Source organism: Hyla sarda, chromosome 2, assembly GCF_029499605.1.
Source record: "Hyla sarda isolate aHylSar1 chromosome 2, aHylSar1.hap1, whole genome shotgun sequence".
NCBI classification, from domain to species: Eukaryota; Metazoa; Chordata; class Amphibia; order Anura; family Hylidae; genus Hyla; species Hyla sarda.
In genome coordinates this window covers 118,711,671-118,720,930 of record NC_079190.1, presented here as the reverse complement: position 1 = coordinate 118,720,930, position 9,260 = coordinate 118,711,671, and positions in this window count along the sequence as shown.

Here is a 9,260-nt window from a genome sequence, read left to right as displayed (position 1 = left end):
ATGTTGATAACTACTCAGTTGCTGTACGCAGCATGGTGGATCGACCTGGATCTGTCCAACTCAGCAACTGCCTTGGCTGGAGAGCTTATGGGTTCGTATGAGGCTCTTACTAACACTCTTTACAGATACCACTCTCGTTCTTCCTTTTCTCTTCCCCTTCAGTCTGTTGCTAAAGTGTGGTCCGTGGTGTCGAGTAGCTTTCCACAGCCTCTGGTATCTTCTAGGCACCCTTGTGGGAGAACGTACATTTACATTACCTGCATGGGTTACAGGCTGCCAGATTCTGGGGTTCTCATGGCGTTAAGTTTTTGATTCACTTGTTTGGAGAGGACCAAGTTTTCTTGTCCTTTTCTGACATGAAGGAACATTATAGCATCCCTGGAAATGCCTTCTTTAGGTATCTTCAGCTTAGGCATGCGGCTCAGGCGCAGTTTGGCTCCTTGACATTTACCCCTGTATTTTCTGAGGCGGAGCATCTCCTGGGCACCACGGACCTTGCTAAACCCCTTGCTCAGGCCTATGCTCTCCTGCAGACACTGGGACCAAACCCGTTCTCACAAGCGTTTCATAAATGGGTGGCTGATGTCTCGGATCTGTCTGAGGATCTGTGGAAGGAGGCTGAAGGCTCTTACTATTCTACCGTAGTCAGTAGTAGAGATATGCTGATCCAGTCTAGGTGTGTTCTACGGTTGTACTATACCCCGGCTAGGCTGAAACGCATTGGTGTTTCGAGTTCTGACTTGTGTTTCTGTTGTTCGGGTGCAGTGGGTACTTTTCTGCATGCTGTGTGGGACTGTCCTGTGATTGCTCCTTTCCGGAGGGAGGTGATGGGGTTTCTGGCTGACAATCTGGAATTTCCTTTTCTACTTACCCCTACGGTATGTCTGCTGGGAGTCATTAATGAGGTGGTTTCCAGCTCACATAGACGCTTATTGGTTTGTTTTTTGCTGTTCTATGCCCGCAAAGTGGTGTTGATGACTCGGAAGAATGCCTCCTCTCCTTCACTGTCACGGTGGCTAGCTCTGGTTAACAAGTATGTCCCGTTATTCCAGACTCTCTATGTGAGTCGTAAGTGTCCAAAGCAGTTCGACAAGGTATGGACCCCTTGGCTTTTGCTTGATAATTCAGTGGACCCCCCCCCCCCCCCCGGGTATTTTGTCACAGTAGTTTCTTATAGGCATTGTACATCTTGTTGGGGGGGGGGGGGGGGTGTTAGGGTTTCCGGGATGCGTGGCTGTGTGTTTGTTTGTGTGTTTGTTTGTGTTGAGCTTTTTCCAGCTGGGACTCAGCTGTACCCTGTAACGCTGAGCGCTCAGGGTCCCTGCTCCTCCCCGGAGCGCTCGCGGCGTTCTCCTCTCTGCAGTGCCCCAGTCAGACCGGGAGCGCTGCACTGTCACTGCCGGCGGGGATGCGATCCGCGTAGCTGGACGCGCCCGCCCGCGGGTCGCATCCCAATCCACTCACCTGTCCCGTTCCCCGGCTGTCACGTCCCGGCGCGCGCGGCCCCGCTCTCTAGGGCGCGCGCGCGCCGGCTCTCTGAGATTTAAAGGGCCAGTGCACCACTAATTGGTGCCTGGCCCAATCAGTGTCAGTTAGCTTCCTCTGCTCCATGTGAATAAAAACCCACTTCCCCTTCCTGTCCTGGCCAGATCTTGTTGCCTTGTGCCTAGTGAAAGCGTTTTTGTGTGTGCCATTACCAGTGTTTCCAGACCTTCTGCCATTGCCCTTGACTACGAACCATTGCCGCCAGCCCTGACCTTCTGCTACATCTGACCTCACCTCTGTCTAGTCCTCCTGTACCACGCCAGTCTCAGCAGTCAGTGAGGTTGAACCGCTACCGGTGGACACGACCTGGTTGCTACCGCCGCAGCCAGACCATCCCGCTTTGCGGCGGGCTCTGGTGAAAACCAGTAGCAACTTAGAACCGGTCCTCCGGTACAGTCCACGCCAATCCCTCACTGACAAAGAGGATCCACCACCAGCCTGCCGAATCCTGACATACTCTTCTGTTTTTCTGGACAATCTCCCATACGTTTTCTACTGGATCTGATATCTGCGTCCCCCGGTGTTTATTGTACTGTTGTATTTTGTTCCACTGTGAGTGGTTTTTGTTGCTTTCATTATAAAAATTTTAATAAATACAAAATACAATGGTCAAAATGGTCAAAAAAAAATACAGCTAGCTAGCTAAGCTCCAAAGATCCAAACCTGGGCTTTATGGTAGTGGCCTGAAGGAAGCCAATTCTTGGGAAAAAATAAATAACTTAATAACTAAATAAATTCACACATAAAAGCCTGTCCGGAGTTGTTAAAAAAAAATACTCTGGACCTTAGACTGGGCCAAGTTTTACCTTCCAACAAGGCAATGACCATACACACACAGCCAAGACAACAAAAGGAGTGGCTTAGGGGCAACTCTGTAAATGTCCTTGAGTGGCTCAGTCACAGCCTTGACTTGACTCCATCCTAAAATGGCTTCCACCTATGGTCCCCATCCAACCGAACAGAGCTAGAGAGAATCTTCAGAGAAGAATGGCGCAAATTCCCCAAATCATAGGTAGACAGGTACCCGCAGTAGCTAGTTTTGCACATTAAGTAGGTACCCCCATTAAGTAGGTAGTTTCTTTCATTAGCCGGCCCTAGAAGGTAATTTCCCCCATTAGGAATAAGCCCTTGGCAGGTATTTTAAACCATAAGTTAGGTCCCCCCATCCCCTGTAGGTATGACATTAAACGGGCACTGTCACCAACTTTATTTTTTGATATGTTGTAGTACTTATGTACTACAACATATCTCTAATATACTTTTATTATTTTTTTTTTCATTAAAAAGGTTTAACTTACATTTAAAAACTGGCCACTAGGGGTCACCCTCCAAGTGGCCGGCTGCAGCCTGGCGTGATGTCACACCTGAAAAAGGACTGATTTTGGAGTGGCAATCAGTCCTTCTTCAGTTAGGCTGCACTCGCTCCCTGCCTGTCAATCAGACAGGCGGGAGCGAGCGCATTAGCTCCTCGGCCACTCCGCCCGCACATCGCCGCCTCGTCGCCGCCGCTGTCCCTGCACGCCCGCTGCCGGACTCTGCAATAACTGCAAGTGTAATGAGGGAACGGGGTATGCGGGGCGGGGGGGGGGGGAAGGAGGGAACGGGCTAGCGCAGTAGCGGGGGGGGGGGGGGGAACAGGCTAGCACCACAGCGCCGCTTATAACTAACTAATAGTTTATCTACACAGGGTGCCTCCAGCTGTTTCAATACAACAACTCCCAGCATGCCCTGACAGCCAATAGATGTCAGGGCAAGCTGGGAGTTGTAGTGGTGAAACAGCTGGAGGCACCCTGTGTAGATGAACTAAGGGCAGAAGTCCCCCCCCCAGCAGGCATCAGTGATGTGGTTCCTGCTGGGCAAGTCTGCCTGGTAGTGAGCACACTGCCAGGCAGACAAAAGACATTTTTAATATAGTAAAAATTAAAATTAAAAGCAGGGAGGGGTTAGGGATAGATTGGCAATAGGCAGGGACAGAAAAAAAATAGGATGGTGGGAGCTACCCTTTAAGTATAATGGTAACATATTGCTTGTTAAACTGTGAAGAATTCAAAGAAAACTTTGTTTTTAAATGACTAACACAACACCAGAGTCATAAAAATGTACAGAATTGTTTTTAAAGGAGTACTCCGGGATAAGAAAACTTATCCCCTATCCTAAGGATAGGGGATGCGTTTCAGATCGCAGGGGGTCCGACCGCTGGGCCCCCCCCGCGATCTCCCGTACGGGGCCCCGACAGTCAGCGGCCATGGGCTGTGTCCGATCACCGCATGACGCAGCAGCCGACACGCCCCCTTAATACATCTCTATGGGAGAGCCGGAGCACTGCAATCAGCAGCCTCCGCCTCTGCCATAGAAATGTATTGAGGGGGCGTGTTGGACGCCGCATCATGCGGTGGTCGAAATGAGCTATTTCTGCAAAGAGCCGAGAGCCCCGTACAGAAGATCACGGGGGGCCCCAGCGGTCGGACCCCCTGCGATCTGAAACTCATCCCCTATCCTTAGGATAGGGGATACGTTTTATTATCCTGGAGTACTCCTTTAAGTGATCCCATTGTATTTATCCTGCAATAAAAATATATATTTTGTGTTTAATAAGGCAACATCTGTTTTTGTTCCATCAGGAAACTTTTATATACATACTGGTTTTCACAGACAAAAAAATAATCATACCCTGGCACACCATGATTCCTAGCATAATGAAAATATTTATTTAATTGTGAGCCATAAGGATGCTTTGCGTGCCCATCTATGGCTAGGTTCACACTGCTTTTGGTCATGATCTGGCAGCTTCCATTTAAAGTCCTGTACATGCTGTGTTTCTGCAGTATGGTTGAGGTATCCGTCCGCTAGTCAAAAAAAAAGGGATACCCGCGACAAAACTATTCTAGCATACTGCAGTGGGCCCTATTCATTTTAATCCCTTGAACAGGGTAACCTAATGACTCCCTTTGGGACCTTTCCTACTACTATATGCTAATTTGACAGGAAACAATAACGTGGTCTGCTGAGCCATTGTGTCCTGTAAAATTAGTGTAAAGTAGTGGAGTCACTAGGTGACCCTGTTCGGACCTTTGAAATGAAGGGGCTCTCTGCAGTATACAGTAAAATGGATATCTCTATCAAACTGCAGAGACATTGTATGAAGAGGGTCTTACACAAGCAACGGCATTGTCCCATAAAATGGATCCATGGAGCGTAACTTGTAGCTCCTGGGCACCAATGCAAAATCTGCAACAGGGCCCCATGTGCCAATTATAATACTGGTCTCTTAGGGTCTATTCACACGGCAGAATTTCTGCTTGTGGAAGTCCACCTCAAATTAAAGCCCATAGACTTCTATGGGATTCCGCACTCCCATTCACACTTCTGAATTTCCGCTTTAATTTGAGGCGGAATTCCACAAGCAGAAGTTCTGCCGTCTGAATAGACCCTTATGGGGCAGATGTGCTTTGGGGCCCTCTTAGGCAGCAGGGCCCGGTGCGACTGCTACCTCTGCACCCTCTATAGCTATGTCCCTGCGGGAGCCCCATTCACCCAATGGAGGCCAAAATTGTGCAATTTTTGTCTCCGCTAGGGACGTATATGCCAGGGTTTGCTGGATAAGATAACTCTGACTACCATGCTATCTGGCTGGAACCCAATAAAAAATCTTTTTAACATTGGACTTTATGTATGACAATTGCCACCAATCATAGCTATAAGTCAGACGTGTGGAGGACTCCCCTGCCCCAGACGTGTACTATTACTTACACATTATATAATAATAGATGCTAGTGTGACAGACAGGAGAAAAAATCCAAGTGTTATATGGAAAAAAATATACAATAAATACAGATATAAGAAATACAGACATATAAAAGAAATACAGTTTCCGTAGTAGAAAAAAAGTGAACTTTTATTAGAAAAAAATATGTTGCAGAACTATAGATGTTTGTGTGTATATAATGTTTGTATAACTAGGACTATACATATACAATATATGACGCTTCCTCGATCCGTAGGAAACTTAGAGCGCATGTGCAGCACTACACTGACAGCATAGGGCTAACGTAGGCCGCACTAGAGTAGCGCTAGCGTAGCCATGCGCATACGCAGTTGTCCGTACCATGCAAGCAGTTTTCTACGATTCGTAAAAAACTAAGAACGCATGTGCAGCTTTCCTCCGCTATGCAGTTAGCGTAGGGAGGCCAGCGTAAGCGCATGTTCAGAGTAAACTATGTGCGCATGCATATGTAGTTAGAGTAGGTAGCGTAGAAGACAGGGAGAGAAGGAAACCAGCGTAGGGATAGCGTAGTCTAACATTAGTGTAGCGTAGCTATCTTAGATTGTAACATAGTTATCGTAGCTTAGGTTTTATAGTGAAAGGAGGTAGGTTATAAGTTTTAAAGTAAAGAGACTACAACTCCCATCATGCCCAGGCATGATGGAAGTTGTAGTTTTGCATGTTTACAGTAAAAAGACCACAACTCCCAGCATGCCCAGACAGCTAAAGGCTGTCCAGGCAGGATGGGAGTTGTAGTTTTACACAGGTATAGAGTATTTAGCGTAGTGTAGTGTTAGCGCAGTTTTAGCGTATTTAGCGTAGCGCAGTTTTAGCGTATTTAGCGCAGCGCAGTTTTAGCGTATTTAGCGCAGCGCAGTGTTAGCGCAGTTTTAGCGTAGTTGGCGTTGCGTAGTGTTAGCGTTTTTTGCGTATTTAGTGTAATGTAGTGTTAGCGCAGTTTTAGCGTAGTTAGCGTAGCGTAGTGTTAGTGTAGCATTATACAGGTATAGTGTAGTTAGCGTAGTATTAAACAGGTGTAGTGTAGTTAGCATAGTGTTAGCGCAGTTTTATAAAGGTGTAGTGTAGTTAATGTCGTATTACACAGGTGTAGTGTAGTTAGCGTAGTTTTATACAGGTGTAGTGTAGTTAGCGTAGTGTTAGGCTAAGTTTCCACTTGTTTTTTTTTTTTTCTTGCAGTTTTTGGAATACTGCCACTGCAGTTTTTGAGCCAAAGTGAGAAGTGGATCCAAAAGGGAGGAGAAGTGTAAGTCCTTCCTTTATATGTCATATTCCTCTTGAATACATTTCTGGCTTTGGCTCAAAAACTGCAGTGGTAGTTTTCCAAAAACTGCCAGAAAAAAAAAAACAAATGGAAACTTAGCCTTAGCGTAGTATTACACAGGTGTAATGTAGTCAGTGTAGTGTTAGCACAGTTTTGCACAGGTGCAGTGTAGTTAGCGTAGCGTAGTGTTAGCATAGTTTTATACAGGTGTAGTGTAGCTAACTTAGTTTTACAGGCAGATAAAGTGTAGTTTAGAGAGTGTAGCGTAGGGTGTAGCTTAGCTTAATCATACAGTGAATGGGCTAAAACTCCCAGCATGCCCAGACAGCCAAAAGCTGTCCAGGCAGGATGGGAGTTGTAGTTTTGCAAAAGTAGCAGAGGCAATTGCACTCTGCTACGTTAATGTAGCAGAGGCTATTGCGCGATGCTACATTAACGTAGCAGAGGCCATTGTGCTCTGCTACGTTAAAGTAGCAGAGGCAAGTACGCCCTGAGCTGTGCTAGTTAGTTCATTAGGGGAAAACTGTCATCTATGGCTTGATACAGTGATCAGAAGGGCACTTACCCTCCTCCGTTCCTGCTCCGTCACAAGAGATGGAGCAACACAGGAAGATGACAGAGTGGGACGGGGGTGGTAAGTTAGGCTCTCCAGGTAAAGAACCTCCAAAAATGTACTAACCCATTTATTTGTGTTTTTCTTCTGTTCTCGTTTCAGACATGTGAATGCGGAGAACTACTTTGGATTCGGTGGACTACGTCGATGACCTGCATTTTTTGTTTGAATAAAATGGTTAACGAGGGCTGTGGGGGAGTGTTTTTCCTAATAAAAATGTTTTAACTTGTGCATGTTTTTTTTATTACTTTACAAGCTTAGTAGTGGAAGCTGTCTTATAGACGGAGTCCATTACTAAGCCAGGCTTAGCGTTAACCCTCAAAACAGCTAGCGCTAACCCCCAATTATTAGCCAGGTACGCACCACCATAGGGTTCCCGGGAAGAGCCAGTACCAACAGGCCCAGAGTGCCAAATATGGCACTTTTGGGCCAAGGCGGTAACAGGCTGGCGTTATTTAGGCTGAGGAGGGCCAGCAACTATGGTCCTCGCCCACCCTGGTAACGGCAGGCTGTTGCTGTTTGGATGCTATCTGGCTGAAAATGAAAAGACAGACTAATTCTGTAAAGTAATAAAGAAAAAAACGCACACATGCACAAGTTAAAACATTTTTATTAGGAAAAGCACTGCCCCACAGCCCTTGTTAACCATTTTATTTAAACCAAAAAAATGCAGGTCATCGTCGTAGTCCACCAAATCCGACGTAGTCCTATGCATTCACGTATCTGAAACGAGAAGAGAAGAAAAACACAAAAAAATTGGTTTAGTACATTTTTGGAGGTTCTTCCACTGGAGAGCCTAACTAACCACCCCTGTCCCAGCTCTGTCATCTTCCTGTATTGCTCCATGTCCAATGACGGAGCGGGAACGGAGGTGGCCTTCTAATCACCGTATACAGCCATCTATATAGATAGCTGTATACCCCGAATGAACTAACTAGCGCAATGGCCTCTGCTACATTTGCAAAACTACAACTCCCATCCTGCCTGGACAGCCTTTGGCTGTCTGGGCATGCTGGGAGTTGTAGACCCTTCACTGTATGACTAAGTTAAGCTACACCCTATGCTACACTCTCTAAACTACTACGCTAACTACACTAAACCTGTATAAAACTACACTAACACTACGCTAACTGCACTACACCTGTGTAATACTACACAAACACTACATTAACTACACTACACCTGTGTAATACTACACTAACACTACGCTAACAACACTACACCTGTGTAATACTACACAAACACTACATTAACTACACTACACCTGTGTAATACTACACTAACACTACACTAACAACACTACACCTGTGTAATACTACACAAACACTACATTAACTACACTACACCTGTGTAATACTACACTAACACTACACTAACAACACTACACCTGTGTAATACTACACCACGCTAACAACACTACACCTGTGTAATACTACACTAACACTACGCTAACAACACTACACCTGTGTAATACTACACTAACAACACTACACCTGTGTAATACTACACAAACACTACATTAACTACACTACACCTGTGGAATACTACACTAACACTACACTAACAACACTACACCTGTGGAATACTACACTACGATAACAACACTACACCTGTGTAATACTACACTAACACTACGCTAACAACACTACACCTGTGTAATACTACACAAACACTACATTAACTACACTACACCTGTGTAATACTACACTAACACTACACCTCTGTAATACTACACAAACACTACATTAACTACACTACACCTGTGTAATACTACACTACGCTAACAACACTACACCTGTGTAATACTACACTAACACTACATTAACTACACTACACCTGTGGAATACTACACTAACACTACACTAACAACACTACACCTGTGGAATACTACACTACGATAACAACACTACACCTGTGTAATACTACACTAACACTACGCTAACAACACTACACCTGTGTAATACTACACAAACACTACATTAACTACACTACACCTGTGTAATACTACACTAACACTACACCTCTGTAATACTACACAAACACTACATTAACTACAC